Source organism: Notolabrus celidotus, chromosome 15 (assembly GCF_009762535.1).
Source record: "Notolabrus celidotus isolate fNotCel1 chromosome 15, fNotCel1.pri, whole genome shotgun sequence".
Taxonomy (NCBI): Eukaryota; Metazoa; Chordata; class Actinopteri; order Labriformes; family Labridae; genus Notolabrus; species Notolabrus celidotus.
The window spans coordinates 29,462,084-29,478,989 of NC_048286.1; the positions used below are offsets into that span (position 1 = coordinate 29,462,084).

The window sequence follows — 16,906 nt, forward strand, 5'->3', positions numbered from 1 at the left end:
GGTAGTCGTGATATAAACATCAATTCTGAGAGAGATTTAAAATGTCAACACCCTCCTCTCTCTGCTGCCGTAACCCCACCCTCAAAAGATTGCTGTGCGCATTCTATGAGAAAGTAGGGCTTTCACAGCCAATCAGGGCGACGTAGTGGGATCGCCACTCGACCAATCAGGACAGAGGGTTGGGGATTAGCTCTGATTGGTCATGTGATAACGGGAACAAGCGGAATAATAGCATTGCTTGATACAAAGGCATTGGAAAACACAGAGATTTCGCCATAATCTCAAATTACTTCACAAAAGTACTGTTTTTTATACCATCCCTGATAAAGAAAATGATAAAGTTGATGATGTTGAGAGCTGACAAGAGGCTTTGAGAAGATTTGATATTCAATTCAGCCTCCTAATTTTAGATACACTTAAATTTCATTCAACCAGTGACAACATTTTCTCCTCCAGAGAAGCAGAAATGTTCAAAAGAGTTTTTTACAACTACAAGAATACAAACAACCATTTATTTATTTATTTATTTATTTATTATTTAAAAGGACCATGCATATTAATTAACATTTCTGTAAATATGCGAGAGTTAGCCAAAAGGCTAGTTTACATCTGCAGTCCCTTGCCAGAGGTTAAAAAGGCTCCCTAAAAAGATCAAGATTAAACAAAGATAAAATAGGGTAAAATAAGATCAAAATAAGAAGATAGATGAGAAACCAAAACCAAAACAAACAAACAAAAAAGAGAAGAAAAGAAAAGTACAAATAGCACCATACAATTCAAAATGACTAAAAGCTACATAAGGACATGATATGACAGTTTTGAGAAAGTGTCCATGGACATAAAATACATGGTGCAAGACAATCAGGAAGCTGCAATGAGGAAATGTTAAAGAAGACACATGCAGACACAACAGGACAACATTCAACATTTGTCTACTTTTGTCCTCCCTCTCTTGCTCTGCAAACTAAACACACACACAGGTGAGGAGGACCCACTGTGATGAGGCTGTAATCACTTTATTAAATGTATTTTTTTCTGAAGTCTTTTAGAAAAAAGTGTAAGAAAAGCCTACGGCGTACCTTGAGACCTTATTTTGTGTGCATGGCAGGGGGAGGGGAAGATATAATGTGTCCAAGACTCACGACAGACTACAAGCTATTGACGGGATCAAGTTGCCATCCCGATTTTCTTAACTGCACACTACCTGCTTGTACTGAAGCACCTCAAAGCTCAGAGCTTAGAAGCGTGAAAAATGATTGAACATCACTTTGCAGAAGAACGATTTGAACTTCAAAGAAACCTGATGTCACACCGACACATTGATGCTAACAGGGTTAAAGTGAATTCACTTTGATCGTGTCGCTGAGTCATGATAAAATAATTAATCTGAGAAAATAGAGACTTTTATTATTGCATGACATAATCAAACAAAACCTTTAGCATTTGTGTGAGACACAAACACAGGTATGTGTTACACATGGACATAGAAATATCGTCCTCATGTCCTGCAGGCCTAGTATTGACCAAAGTGCAGGAATATTAGATGATTGGATGTTGATGCAAGAGATAGAAGCTGAGTCCCAATTCAGTGGCTGCATCCTTTAAGGGATGCACTTGTGTCACAATGGCGCGTTGAGAGTTTACCCTATTTCCATGACTCCTTCAAAAACGTCCGAAATGTATCCTTCTTTCCTCAGGCTTTGAAGGATGCATCAGCCGCATCCTACATGGTCCAACCTGTTCTGTGATTCTTTGTGTGCCAATTCCATTTAGATGGCGGACTTCCAAGCAGCCGAGTGATACACTGTTTAATGTTAGAATGGTTTCAACTGAACAGGATAGCTGATGATAAAAAAAAAAGGTATATATGAAATTCTCTGTTTCAGGAGGTTTTATTCAGTTATGAGAAGGGGTCAGATTAAAAACTGATGTCCCTTTAGGAGTGTAAAAAGCAAACAAGGCCATCAAAAAGAGGAGTGACTGTCGTTTACAGTTATTCTTTATTTCTGGGGGTATGTGTCAGGACCACTGCTGATACAGCCTTCTTTCACATGTTCCCCCATGTTCCTATTTTCTCTCATGTTACAGAATCAAAATTAGCAAAGGACTGCTTTATCCACAGGGGGCGCCAGAATCAACATGGACTGAAAGTATCTCACAGGAGCTCTAAAATGATAGTTTAGATAGATATATTGTTTTAAAGTGAGGTTTGATATGGCGTTTGAAGCCTGGAAGGAACAGATGATCTAGCAGCTGGGCAGGTTGAGGCAAACGTTTGAAAATCCTGGAAGAGTTGTGATCCTGAGGGAAAAGGAGGGAGACTGAGAATTACTTTGAGATTATGAATGAAACACAGTGAAAGTCTTAGGAAGATAGTCTGGCCGTAGAACAGTACCACATGAAGAACTGAACACTCTGGTGAAGACTGGTTGTGGAGCCAGGGTATATATAGTTTGATAGTTTGATTAGTGTACGGATCTCAGGTGTGCAGGTTGATTGACAGGAGGAGTGTAATGGGAGGGGAAAAAACTGAAACACAAGAAAAGAGGACGGAGCCATGACAGACGGGACACTAGCTTTGTTACATGATGCCAGGTGACAGTCTCAATCAACAAGGCCATCCTATTTCACTTCGGCCTGAGCGGTCTATGGAGGCTGTGAAGGCTGGGTCTTTGTAGCATGCTACCCCTGAATTGAGACGCAGTTCAAGTCTTTTTTTTTGTCTTTTCCTTTTATTTTTAAAGTGTGATGAGTAAATCAAACACTGCAGGACTTCACCCAGGAGACCAAACCAAAAGCAAAATGTGTGATAATGTTTAGACCTGCCATATTTCTTCTCAGACTAACCTAATTGTTTGGTACCCAAACCGAATCAAGAAACCTTGATACATGAATCTCATGTTCAAAAAGATGAACATTCTTGAGTCTGCAGGACAAAGAATTGATATTTGAATACCAGAGATGAGAACACTAATCTAATTAATCTAAAGTGTGATGATTAAACGTCTATTCATCTCTGTTTTTCCATTTTAATTCACCAGGTGAGACATGACCTTCTGCTATGCTCCCACAAACCCCAATCTGTTGGGTTCTCACTTATTCCTTGTTTGTGATATTCAGGCGTTAAAGCATTTTCAAGATTAGCTTTTTCTGCTGCAGAAGAAAGAAATGTAATATTATTTTAGCAAAATATGCCAACTCTGTCAGCATTATACTCCAGGTTGATCAAAGCTGCTTCTTTTCATAGTTTAAATGAATTTTGGCTCAGGTCTAACGGCACGACGCAAATCCTCGGCTTTGCCAACATGCCGAATAATTGTCTATTAAAAACAGCGATTGTGCAGCTGTCACTGGAATTCATTGGTCTGCTCAAGGCCATCTTTTCTTCATGATAGGAGGAGGTAAACTGTAAACAATGTGCAGAGCCTGACACATTATCTGCTGCTGATTGAGTTTGGACCTGAGCCTCATCTCTGCTCTGAGCTCAAAGAAACTCATTCTACACGGCCCATATGAGTCCCAGTGTGAAGACAGCACTCCCGACACAATGCTTCTAATGCACTTAGCCTGCCACTCAGGACAATGTAACACGATTACAGCCTCGGTCTCCACTTCTCTGCCCAACTGCCTCTCTCTTATACACACACATAAATAAACGCACACAATCCATCATCTTTTCTCCTCCTTTGACTCCGTGAATCGAGCCGGGGATCCCATCCGTGTGGAGCTAATTAGTCTTACGGTGTCGTAATTCTCATTTCAATTTGAGAGGTGGACCAACAAAGAGAAGGAAAGATGGCCCTAAAACCGATTCATTCAGCAGACTAATTAACTGGTGCATGCATTCAGCTCCTCGGTGCTGTCATGGGGCTGCATTGAAGGTGCCCATTTAAAAACGGCGGCAACATGGGAGATGAAGGAGGTACAGAGTCCAGAGTAGAAAAAGAAGCTCGTACTGCACTTCATCACCATGTGGCACCCGGACGGAATAAAGGCTGCCATGTTGCTTACTGGATGAGATGTGTGTGTTATTTAGGGAAGAGCAGCGTGTCTGGTGAATTACACTCTTCGTCTTCTATTGCTTTTTATTGGCTGTCCACTTTGTTTGACTTGGCGGTAATTACCAAATGGACAAACGACTACGCACAACACACAGCATCCACTGAAGTAATATGCTGGAGGTTTGTAGAGCCTGTCAGATTTATTGTTCAATTACGTCTGAAACATTAGTATCGCTGCTGTCCTGAATAGTTTTATTCATCACTCTTTGTCCTGGTAAACACAATTGGAGGCATTCATCGTCAGCTACAATACTTCTGCAGGAATTCATCTTGGTAGAAATCTTTGCCCCCTGTGTACAGCAATTAAACTAGATGCATCAACATATTTCAGCAAGTTTGATTGAGTATTTACTGTGTTCATCTTATTTTAAGTTCACTAGTTATTCTGTTGTTAAAGGTCATGAACTTTATGCTTTGTTGCCTTTATTTCCACTTTTTGGTTTAGTAATATTACCATAACTACTTTGGCATGTCCCAGGTGTGTTCTGGCTGATATTGCTGTGTTAAAGATATTCTTAAAGGTCATATTCTGTTCTGTTTGTACATTTCAGAATTGTGTCTGCTGAATCCAGGCTGTTGTCTTTCAGTTTATAACAATGCAGGTTTCAGGTCATTTTTTTGGATTAACCCTGTGGGGTCCAGGGTATAATTGGCCGTTTTTGACTCATTTTGATTTAACCTTTATATATCCCCTTAAAAACGTTTTACCTTGCCTTGTTTGGTGTCATTTTTTTTCAGCTCAACCCCACATGTGGGACTATGCAGTTATTTTTTCATTTTGACATAAAGTATTAACACAATAGACCTGAAATCACCCAAAAACCATAAAATCCGAATATGAAAAAGTTAGATTTTTAACTGTGAAAACAAAAACATTTTTAATGAACCATTTTTAAAACATTTACAACATTTGTAAATTTCAGAAAAATATGTTCAAATGTAGTAAACTACAAAGATATGTACAATTATTGACATTAAATGCAGGCAATTCCTCAGGCGAAAATCTTCATTCTCAATATCAGTCAATTTTTCCTTTTCCCCCAAATCCCTGTTTTTTTGCAGCATTTTTATTTGTGTTGGTGCAGATTGTTCTGACTGTGTCGGTGGCAAAAAACAAAATAAAAAGATATTTGGGACTATAAGGAGAAGGTGTCTCTAACTGGACTCCTGGTGTCCTCCTGCTAATTTACTGACATTGTTGGTGTTAGCAGTCTTGCTCAGTCACTCCATTGTACTTTTTCTGTGTTTTGAGAGCACACTAGCTTTTCCTTGCATGAAAAATATTCCCAAGATAGAAGAAACTGTAACTCTCAGATTAACTTCTTCACAAAAGATTTGACTTTATTTGAAAAACTTACTTCATTACAACCTAAAAGAGGAAAGAATAACTGCATATAACTACTCAACCATCCAGCGTTGTTTTTAAATAGGAGCTTGTGTAGTTCCTAACTTAGAAGGTTCATACTTGACCCTGAAAACTGTATTTGAGATCTTAAACAACCAGAGTTGGGCAAGTTAGATGACAACAGTCATACGTAACTTGTTAATAGTAGTAACTAGTTATTTTAACTGAGTTACTGCATCACACAAGTAATTTGTTATTTAAGAAAGTTTAGTGTTTCTTCTTTTCTCTCATTACCTCAATGTACCCTGCCTCTCGTCTCAGCTGTGTTTTGCTAATTAGCTCTCTGAACGCAGACGACTCAACAGTCGATATGTGAAGCATGTCTTCATTAACATACCTCACATTCAATCCGCTTAGTCCTCCCTGGCTTACAGATTGAGGAGCTGGTGTTGATTTAAAATCAAGCCTTGTCTGTTTGGATGGAGTGGCTCTTTCTTGGTCTGTATAGAGCAAAAGTGAGCTCATCTGGGTCACTGGTGTTTGCATTGCCGGGCTCTCTGGCAGCCAGCATTATAGAAGCGTGTTGTCTGATTGGATAAGAATTACTATAGTCTTGGTGGTGAAAAAGGGTTTCCTACCCGCATTAGAGTCACCACTAATAATGCACTTATATCCAAGACAGAAAGCTCATGCCTGATTGATCACCAGAACCGTGTGTGTTTACTTGGCGTCATACTTTTTCTCCCAGGATGCTCCTGTGCTGATTTGGATGTTACCTTTCCACCAAGTCAGATATTTTGTAGTTATTTGATGAAAAGTATGAAGCAATGAGTCTATTTTAGCCAGGGTTTTAAACAGAACCAAAAAATTTGACAACATCTCTCCGGTTTTAGCTTCCTTGCACTGGCTCCCTGTATTTAGAATTGATTTTAAGATTTTACTGATTACTTTTAAAGCTCTGCATGGTCTTGCTCCAAGCTATATAGCAGACCTTTTAATACCCTATGAGCTGACGAGTACATTGAGATCCTCAGGCAGAGGTTTACTGTGCATTCCAAATACTAAAATGAAAACAAAAGGGGACAGGGCGTTCGCAGTGAGGGGTCCGACACTCTGGAACCATCTGCCCGAGGAAATCAGGTCAGCTGAGTCAGTGAGCTCTTTTAAACCCCTTCTTAAAACATAATTTTATCGCAGAGCCTTCCCGGATTTTATCTGAATTTTATTTGACTTTATTTTATTTTAACCGTCTTAAGAAATATATTTTAAAATGATTTGATTCCTTTAGAGTTCTTTTAGGGGAATTTTATGTATTTTAAAATATGTTTATTCCTTTATCTTGACTTGTGTTTTTATGATCTGCCTGTTTTATTCTGCTGCCCATGTAAAGCACTTTGTAACCTGGTTTTGAAAAGTTCTCTACAAATAAAATTATTATTAATATTATTATTATTATTATTTTAATTGCCGTAATCTTAACAGTGTTATATATTTTGGAAAGTTGCTACATACACTACTAATTACAACAAATATAAATGAAGTTATGGTTATTCATTACTCAGTTACACATGTTTCTAACAACATTGAAAACAACAATATATGAGCTTTTCTGCACTTTTGAGTTTTTTAGCCTAAGATGCAACATCTAAACTCATAGTTATCCAAACGGATGAAAAAAGATCAACTCAATCACCAATCTACAAAGTTCATTAAGCACTGCATTAAACGTGTCATTAGTAATATCTTAAAAGAGTTCAGATCTGCATCTGTAGTTTCATGTTATCTGCCAAAGGAAGAGCTGCTCAGCCAGAAAGCATCCATTAAAGCCTGCTGGAGTATTCCTTCACAGACTTTCACAGAGGACCACCTCCGGCTCCCCCAGAAAAAAATCACAAGTTCACAGACTGAGGCACAGGAGATATAGAAGAACAAGTGGTGCTGTTATTATCACTGACAGTATGTGTTTAGATTATTTGGCTCATGATAGAAACAGCTTTGCCGTAACACCAGTAAAAAAGAAATAGTCTAAATTATTAATGGTAAGAACAAAAGTTGTGACTCATGCTCCTCATTTTTTCTCAGTATTTAGCTGACTTCTAGTTGACTTTAGTTGTTTTAAATAATCGGATGTGACAACTCTATTGAAAAAAGCAGCAATGAAGTTATCACAATAATGAAAGTGTGTCTCAGGATGGGCAGGGCGAGCCAGAGAAAAGCTGAATTATGAATGAGAGTTAAGTGCAGCGGGGGCTGGCGGCTCGGGAATCTGCTCCTGTTGTGTGGTGGCAGATAAAGACTTTCAGAGGTGCTAATGAGACTCTCAGCTCTGCCTTTGTTTCCAGTTTTAATCAGTCTCCACAGGTCACAGAGTCTGCCACCACATATGCTGCTGCTTTATCACTTCAAAAAGCACAAACCCGCTGTGTGACCCTGGCTGTGTGTGTGTGTGTGTGCGTGTGTGCGCGTGTGTGTGTGTGATTCCATCAGTCATACTGAGACAATTGCCTCTTACATGCTGCCATTTCAAGGCAGGATATTTACGCCCCTGTTACTCCTCGTATGCAATGTGTACCGTACTGAAGCGTGATGTTGGGACAAAGTCGTTCTGCCACTGATCCGAACTCAGAGGTAGTAACAGAGGTGGAATGAGGGGAAGATGGTGGCGATGTGTGGGGGTTAGAGCCGGCAGGATGGAGCAGCACTGTGTGTTTGTGAGTGTGAATGAATGCGGCGTTCCTGCTTTGTGTTTACAAGGCATGCCAAAGACTAATTAGCATGAGTGTGGTTGTTTTGCATAAGTGCCCACCATTGAAACTCTATTCTCTATACTCCTCACTTGACCTTGTCCAGCCACATACTCTCACTTCTGTCCATTCAGTGGATTCATCAGTTAAATGGAATAGCCTTTATGTTGCTTTAATGTTGTTTCTAGCATTTTGTGTTCAGTATGTCTGATTCCTGAGCAGTTATGTTTGTTTTTAGAGGCTTCCTCTGTAACACAATTTCTCTGCCTGTTACTTTGTCACCTGTCTTCTGTTTTTCACATTTCATACAGTCGGTCTTTTCATTTCAATCAGAAGAGACACAATTCGAATATTAAAGGTTATTTATTACAACTGAATGAAATCTTTGGCATAAGGACTCTATGGGGATACTTTTGTGAGCCTAGGATGCATGAATTTGGCAGCAGAAGAAATACACTGGTGGTGGTGGTTGATGAATCCTAGGAATTGAAGACTTTGCAGAGACCAGGTGGAGATGGGGAGGTGGAGGGGTGTGCACCATCAATGCAAGAAGGAACTAGCTGGAGAGAGAGACACAATTAAAAAGACAGCAGAAAGTTGATAGGCTGACGATAAGGGCGTGCCACTAAGCTATTGGATGACAGCTGCCGCTGATTAACCAATGACAGCTCTGGAGTGTGCAGCTGGAGCAGGTGAGCAATTGAGTGAGGGAGAGGAGAGCTAAACAACTGGTGTGATTGCTTTATAGTCATCCTGTCTGAACTTTTACAACAGCTACATTCCTTCTCCCCATATTCTCCTAACCTCTTTCAAAGTGTCATCTCCTCTACCGATCCAAACACATCTTTAGGCAGTCAGAGCAGGACAGGTCAGAGTTATTATTTGGTGCCCTGAAGCGGTTTGGTTGGGTTTGGATGTAGATACAAAAACACACAGTCCAGAAAGACTCGGGCTGCACTCAGAGCAAAGTTGTAGTGCATTTTAAAAAACCAACCCTGGAGCACTTTGGTTGACTCTGATCTCACCCCTGCTGCATCATAGGTTATCAGTCTCTAATTTGACTTACCCATCAATGGTTTTGATTGAAAACTCTAAGAAGAAACTGTGAGAGGAACAAGAGGAGTGTTTCTCTGTTATCTCAGCTGGTGCACCTCACCCTGCCGAGTGTTAGCCTGCTTACTGTCCCTTTATCTAATCATCCAAGTGGACGTCTCACAGTGAGCACACACCCAGTAGATAAAGATATGTGAGCTTTGGTGACACTGCGGTGGCCTCAACACTCTGCTGGATGAAGACTGGCCCCCCCTCCCATGGCGTGCTATTTGTCTTCCTCTTTTGGCTGTGCATATATGCGACAGTTGTCTCGTAATCAGATGCGCAGCTACATGCTTCTCTGGCTGCTGAATGAGAGTGTGCGTGTGTGTGTAAGTGTGTGTGTGCGTAAGCGTTGGCTGTAACCACAGCACCCGGCACGACCCACCACCACTTGTCTGGCGGGGAGAAAGCGACCCGTCTAGCGAGCCCAGCAAGGGCCCATTACCCAGAAGCTGTCAGGGCGCTCGGCTGCCAGCTCTAACTCGCAGCTCTGCGCCTCTCCCTCTGTTTCTCTGTATCCCACATTCACTAACAGAGACGTCTGCAGCTTTTTCTGAGAACTAGACCCGCACTTTTAGAAAGTGGAAAACTATTTTCTAAGAAATGCCCTGGTCATTTTAGCTCTATGAAAGAGAGAAAGCTCTCCCACTGAGGTAATCTGAAGCATTTATGACAGACAAATAGCCGCTGTCTGACCTGTCAACGAAATGTGTGTTATTTTGATTCAAAGGTCTTGCTAGAGAAAAAATGATTGACAGGAAAACAATTCAGAATTAAATGAACAACACTAATACATTATTTTTTTTTGCTGATTATGTACACTTACATGAAAGAAAGCTCTCCATTTTTAGTAAACTGGCGCTCGCTCACATGATTTTAATTGAGAAAGAAGCTTTGAACTTTGTCACCGCCAACGTGACCTTTTAAACCATTTTACCCTCAGTTGGCGGTGTACCAAGCTTTGCAAACAAGTAACAATATTTTGATGATGAGAGAAATTTCATGTTCAGCCCATTAATGCACACCTGAAACTTTCAAGGCAGCCTCATGAAGTCCGTTGTTTTTCACACATCCCACACGGGGTTATGTTTTCCCTGTTGGACGTTAGAGGAGTGGTCTTGGTCTGGCAGGGTGTTGCCTGAAATGATGCGTTGCTCATCACTGTTTGATATTTACAAGATCTGTAAAATGGGATGAAGATAAGCTGACAATATTTTGCTTTTATATCAGCATTCTGGAACCTAGCACTCTAGAAACCTCCTCCACTGTTGCTGTTTCACAAGGTTGTGTTTCTCTATCTGAAATGATAAATTATGAAATATGAACCCTAAATCTGACCCTGAAAGTTTGGAAAGAGACATAAAATCCCTTACGTTTATAACATTTATTATGCTCTTCAAACAAGATTCACTGATGGATGACATCACGATCTTTAGCTAATCTTGTGTCCCACTTGTGTGATTCTCATGTGACGTTTTGAACAAGCCTGCAGTCCCATCCTGGGGTTGCACCAACCAAGCGGCAACCTCCGGTCTAAAAATACTAGTCCAATGTGGAAGTGCTAAAATCTGCAGTTCATTGAGGATCCGCTTGAGTCTGGCTCCGGAAGTACTGGAAACCACATACACACCAATTCAAAGAAGACGATCTTTACAGCAGAAATAAACATGTTTACAGCCTGGTACAAAAGACGAGTGTAGTCTGGATAGCTCATTTCTTGATCAGCACACACTGTAGGGGGGTGCATTTTTTTCCAACACTGCAATTTCAAAGATATTTAGATTACAAGTCTTCCAATGAGAGGCACAGCTGACTTGATTGACAAGCGGGAACACTGTGGTTAGCTAGGAGGCTCAAAGCCCACCCCTTTATGTCACAATCGCTCAACAGCAGCAATATGGCAGCCACCGCCGATCGGCCTCAAAACAGGGCTTCAGAAACAGATGGGTGACGTCACGGATACTACGTCCATATTTTATACAGTCTATGGCACCAACACACGTTAACCTCACAATTTGAAACTTTTCCTCCATTCAGTATTGACATCTAACATGTTCACTTGATATTTATTTATAAACTATGAAAAAGGATAATGCCTCCTCTTTGATCTAGTGTCACTATCAGCAGCGCTTACCTCATCCCAGTGCTACTTAATCCTGCTGCCACGCTGAAGGACTGTCACAGGTGTCCTGCTGAGTGTTTACTTTTAGTGTCTACATCTGCAGTGCACACACACTGAAGTGTTATGTGAGTCACTGTTGATTCTGTTGTCTCTGCTCCATGGGGCTGTCAGAGGACTGGACACTGCAAAAAAACAAAAAAAGACTCAGACACTCAAAAGTATTTTATTTCAGTGTTTATCTGAAGAAATACAAAATGAATAATGTGTCAATTTTTCAAATAGGACTTGAATAATGTCCAGGCCTAGTTTGTGTGTGTTTGCAGTGTTTGAATAGTTCTCAGTGATCATTGTCTATTGTGACTATCATGCTGAATAGTAGTCATATTTTGGACATCAAATGCTCATCTCTAACCAACATCAGCTGACAGCCTAATGTCCTGCCATCAAGTTTTAGTATACTGTTCCCAATGTGTACAGTTTTCAGTTTCTGTGTCGTCCTGCTGTGTCTGTGCTGAATCTTATCAATTTCAATTCAATTCAATTTGCTTTATTGGCATGAACAAAGACATGTTGTTGCCAAAGCACATACAATTCATACACATACATTACATATTATATATATTACATATTTTATACACATTAATGAACAATGGTGTCACCCATACAGCATATCTCAATGTCCTCACTTGATGCAGTATGCTCATAAAAACCTTCACCCAAAATCAGATATTATGGGATGGTGCTTATCTTATCAATATCATCGACATCTCTGATTGTCTTTGCCACTTCTTGAATTTTTGTTTTTGTGTGTTACTGAACTCTCATTGTAGCATATGCACATTTAACATGACACATTATGTAAGTTTGGCTTTGATAGCTTCGATGATGAAACATACTTCATAGATTTCACACACCATCTCAGCACAGTCCCCTTTGTAAAGTAGGTCAATTATGTAACAGTGAAATTAATTTTGCACACTTAATGTTTGATGTTTGAAAACAACATTTACAAGAAAGAGTCTGAGAGCCAGAGTGACGAGCGTGCACTCGGCTGCATCCGGCTGAGTCATAAAAGGATGAGCAGTGAAGCTGCTATACCAGGGAGAAGAAGCGCTGTAGAGTTCAGTTCAATTCAATTCAGTTCAATTCAAAGGACTTACTGACATGAAAGTTTCAGAAACTATTTTATCAAAGCGTCAAATCAAAGAAGTGTTTGGAGAGGGTGAGATGCAGTCTGGTCAAATGCAGTTGATTGATTCTGTGTGGTAACTTTTCTTACTCATATTTAAGCTGCAACGAAGCACTGAGGTTGTCATTTGGTGGGATACCTTTGCATGCAGTCACAGATACAAACCTTTGACAGTGCAGAAAGTCCTCTCAGGTTAATGCAGGGCTTCACTGCACTGATTCTGTTTTTAACGATGACAGAGTACAATCAGGAAACTCCTTGTGAAATTTATGAGCAGAAACAGAAGGTGCTGTTCTCTTTAACAGCTCAATAAACACAAATCAGCCTGATATTTAATAACTTAGGTAATTTCACTCAAATTGCCAATAAAACACTCAAACAGATGACACCTTTCAGGGGCTGCAGCTTTCAAACATAAATAGAGACAATGCGTTTTATTATGCTGTCCACAAAAACATCTGGTTAGGTAATTAAAAGGAAAGTTTCCATTTTTAGTTCAAGCACTTTGTCAGTAATAATCTGGGTTTAAATAGAGAGAACATACATTTACACATTTACACATTACTTCTGCTCTGTAGGGCTGCTTCAAATGATGCATCATCATTTTACAGAGTCTGTTAATGTTCATTCAGTGAGGGTTTTGATGATGAAGTCAACCACAACATTACAGGTGCATTTAGTTCCACGTGCACTGAAGACATATAAAGATGTATTGAGGGAAAAAAGGGACAGATTTGAGCTACTTTGAGCTTACTTTAATGACTACAGTGAACTCTTCTGCTGTGTGATTCTGGTCGTCCTGGCTGCAGTTTGCAAAATAAGCCCAATTGTTTCATCCCTTCCAAAAATGATGGAGTTTTATCTGCTTTTAAACTGATCTGTATTCAAAAATGTTCATCCCCTCTGCAAACAGACTAATACATGCTCTTCAGGTTTTGTATTTCTTGGCAGACTTTGCGTCTTCTTTATCAAGATTCTTTAATCATTTTAAAATCAGTGTTGAAGTTAGATCTCTGTATTCAATCTCTTATGTTTGATGTCTCTGAGCCTTGTGTATGCGTCTGTACAAAGTGCTCCTAATGACTGGCTCTGGTGGGATAGGAAAAGTTGTTTGTATTAAATTTAAATTAAACAGAATCAAATAAAAGTGAACTAATTGGTTACACCGCCATATATGGGTGGTGTTGAACATTTGTCACAATGGTTGGACTTGGATTTGAATCAATCAATCTTTATTTGCATAGCACCAAATCACAACAAATGTTATCTCAAGACGCTTTTACAAACAGAGCAGGTCTAGATCATAATCTATGTTAAATTATGAACTAAGACCCAACACCAAGACCTTAATCCACCATGAGCATTGCACCTCGCAGTATTTAGCTAGTTACAGCGGCAAGGAAAAACTTCCTTTTGACAGGCAGAAACCTCAGGCAGAACCAGACTCATGTTAGACACACATCTGCCTTGAATGAGTTTAAAAGTCCCAATCAGCTAATGAAAGTCCACTTTTTCAAATAGAGAAACACAGATTAACTTAATGATGACCATTTAGTTGCATGGCAACAGTAGAGGAGGCTTCTGGAGAGCTGGCATATTGAAAGAAAGTTGACTGATGGGAGTCTTAGATAAACACAGATTCTTCAGAGCTATAAATTGTGTAAACCTACTACAGAGGTATCTGAGGGACAGTATAAAGCCTGGACATCAGTACAATACCCTGTCTTAACTGTTGAATTGAGACAGGTCACTTAAAAAGGGATATAAACATTGTCCAGGTGCCCTCATGTCTTCTTCAGTGTTTCACTTATTGTTGTTTTTTTCCCATTCAATATACAGCGTGGCATCACTTTCCAATCCTTAGCCACTGTCATCACAATACTCACTCTTGCAGGAGGCATCCAACCATAACAGATATTGAAGACCCCACCAGCCGCACAGAAGGTTCCTGGTTTCCTGGTTGGGGTCTTTCTGTGTCGAGTTTGCATGTTGTTGTGCATGAACAGGTTCCCTCTGGGTTCCCTGACCTCCTCCCACAGTCCAAAGACATGATTAGTAGGTTAATTGGTGACTCTACGTCGCCCATGGGTGTGCGTGAGTAAGTCTGGTTGTTTGTCTTTGTGTGTCGGCCGCCTCATTGACTGGTGACCTTTGCGGGTGTACCCTACCTCTCATCCAATGACAGTTGGGATATGGTCAAGCACTGCAACCTTAAAAGGAATAAGCAATATAAATAATAGCTTGATGGAATTAAGCTCTCCCATATTTAACAGGCAAAGTAATCAACCCATTTTATTTAACTCTGCCCCTGGCTTTCTTCAGATGGTATCCAGATCCTCCTCGTATAATTCAGCCTTTGTCTCTTTTACATTTTCAATTGTGTTTTTGTTTCTAATTTCTCTAGCTGAATATTTCAGACTCTGTTCTCAATCATGTCTACAAACTGCATCATCCACAATCACATTACACGCTCCTCTCCAAATGCCAATGCTCTGAACGATTGTGTCATCATTGTGCATGCATGAAACACACACACACACACACACACACACACACACACACACACACACACACACACACACACACACTTTTGTTTAAAGGCCACTACCATCCCCAAATGTTGAGTCCAGCTCGGGTGAAACCAGCTGGTATTTTGAAAAGTTGAATTCGGAAAAGTTTTGATGAAACTTAAAGAAAAGAAGAAAGGGAGACGTTATGATACTGACAATTCAAATCCTGCTGAAACATCAGAGCCGCGCTCAGGAGTCAATGAAAAGGATCTGTCTTTCCCTCTGAATGACATCAATATTCTCATTTTCACTCAGCACTTTATTCTTCTTTTTAACACTTACTCATGTCTTCAGTAGAGAGAAATAGAAATGCAATGTGCATAATGATGAGGATGTTAATGATGATGTTGTTTCTCATCATGTAGACGATAAGGATGTTAATTTTAAACCCGCATTGATCCAAGAGGAAGCCGGCTGCTTGATGATGACAGTGGTGGATTCTCCTTAACGATCCGGAGCGAGAGGAAATAGCAAAGAGGATGAGGTCTACATTTTAAACACTGGTGTTGGGTGTGATCCATACTGAACTCCATGTATTGATCTCATGGAGGGAAATGTGGAGCAGAGAAAGAGGAGAGAGAGAAGGTCAGTGATCTGTGCCGGGCTCCTCCTGCTCGGCGGCTGGATGGAAGGAGAGTGAGGGGAATAAATGTCAGGCAGCTGAAATGAATGCGGTTCATCACATTCAGGTTTGGAAAGTACGAGCATCTCTCAAAAAACATCCCGGTGTTGCTGTTTGTTCCAGACTTAAGTACAAAGATACGACGCCTGCTTTTATCTCACGGCAGACTCAATGTAATTTCACACACTGTGGTTTCACTTACACCAGTGGAAGGAGAAAATTATTAGAACTGTTCCTCTGATGTGGAGGAGAGGTTTTATTTTCTTCTTTCCGCTCAAGCATCGTCACGTTTCTTCATGACAAACACGGCTGGATTATCATACAGAGCGAGGACAGAGAGGTTGTTGAAATGTGATTTATTTCCTATGTGTAAAAAATATTAAATTATTACCTGTCTTGTCTACCTGTCTGGCAAAGCAGCTCTGGCTAAATATATCTGTGTTGAAGCAAATTACCACCGACAGAGGTTTAGTATTGGTTTGACAGTGGCACTAAATCACTTTTTGGCCTCACACGATCAGTTATCTTTCCTCTACCAGCTTCATTTCTTAAGGTATTTAAGATATTTGGTACATGGCTGTGCTGAATACTTGATTCTGATTGCTAAATACGTCATGGCAACAGTCTGTTTAGACAGCAGACTCTGACTCTGATCATAAAGTAGGGCAGGGTGATAATTCAATGAATAACAAATGTTCAATAAAAATTCAGTATGAATAATCATGTAATTTTCAACCCAGCCACTGGAAAGGGGGGCGCTAATGAGCCTTAAATGCTTAGTTGCCACCCAAAATTAGACAGAAATAGAAGACTGCATTGAAGAGCCAATCATGTTGCAGGGTGAGAGGTAGGCGGGGCTTAAATACGTTGGAGCCTGAATGTAAACACAGCTGAAACGAGCGACAGCGGCACAGAAGAAAACTCAAAACCTACCAGCTCAAAGCAGAGTCTTCGGTCTAACACTGTGCTGACTCAGCTTTAACTATTAACCTAATACACTTCCATAGACTGTATAAAATATGGACGTAGTATCCGTGACGTCACCCATCTGTTTCTGAAGCACAGTTTTGAGGCCAATCGTCGGTGGGAGCCATATTGCTGCTGTCGAACGAGAGTGACATAAAGAGGCGGGCTTTGAGCCTCCTAGCCAACAGCTAC

At 40.3% G+C, this 16,906-nt stretch overlaps 1 protein-coding gene across 13 annotated transcripts in view; it reads left to right on the forward strand.

Annotated features, from left to right (window-relative positions):
- The window catches only part of ctnnd2b (catenin (cadherin-associated protein), delta 2b), a 237,275-nt gene that overhangs the window by 90,229 nt on the left and 130,140 nt on the right, over positions 1-16,906 (forward strand). The gene's annotated exons all lie outside the window — the stretch shown is intronic.